Genomic DNA, 864 nt, shown 5'->3' on the forward strand with positions numbered 1-864 from the left:
CAGATAGTCAATGTTATCCACTTCACCTGCCAGTGGTCATAATGTTATGCCTAATCAGTGTAATTTTATTTACTGTTGGGTAGCTTGTGGATTTCCCACCACCAAACAGTTTTTTTTATCTGATTCTGAAAAGTGAAGTTATCAAAAATACTGTATATAATGGCCTAAAATGTACAATATTTGCCTCTAGAATGTACTGAAGTTGAAATTTGAAGTTTCCAAAACTGTACTTAGAGCAAGTACAGTACTTTAGTAAATATTCTTAGTTTACACCACTGCTTATTTGTATTCTACCTGTCCCTGTCATTTCCTCTCTACCACTTGAATATTCTGTATGATTTCATGGGGTTTATGTTCAAGGTCAAAGTGTTTATTTTGTCATATGCACAGTTAGGAAACGTGTTTCCCTGTACAATGAAATTCTTACTTTGCCATCCACATGAATGCCACAAAATACAAATGAAATATAAAGTAGATAAATAAGTAACACAAAATCTAAGGCACTTTAAACAGTGAAGGCTTCTATCAGTGAAGTCTGTTACAAGTCTACGCAGACACACAATGCTGGAGTTATACATTAATCTAATGAACCTGTCTCTTGGAGTTTGGTGACATGCAAAATGTTACTGAGACACAAAATAGCTGAAAATGTATTGTTTATGTTCTTTTCAGTCTCTGTTCTATATTGGAGTAGAAGGTGTTTTCCACCACAGTGTTTTACATGCCACTGTTACTTACACTCACCATTTTAAAGCGTTTTCAGTCCAGCTGGGTCCAGACCAAAGTCAGACAGCCTTCCCACCGGCCTAAAAAATGAACAAATTCATTTGAACTATTAGCCTTCTCTGATTACCCCCCCCCCCA

This window comes from Monopterus albus, unplaced genomic scaffold (assembly GCF_001952655.1).
Source record: "Monopterus albus unplaced genomic scaffold, M_albus_1.0 scaffold411.1, whole genome shotgun sequence".
Lineage (NCBI taxonomy): Eukaryota > Metazoa > Chordata > Actinopteri > Synbranchiformes > Synbranchidae > Monopterus > Monopterus albus.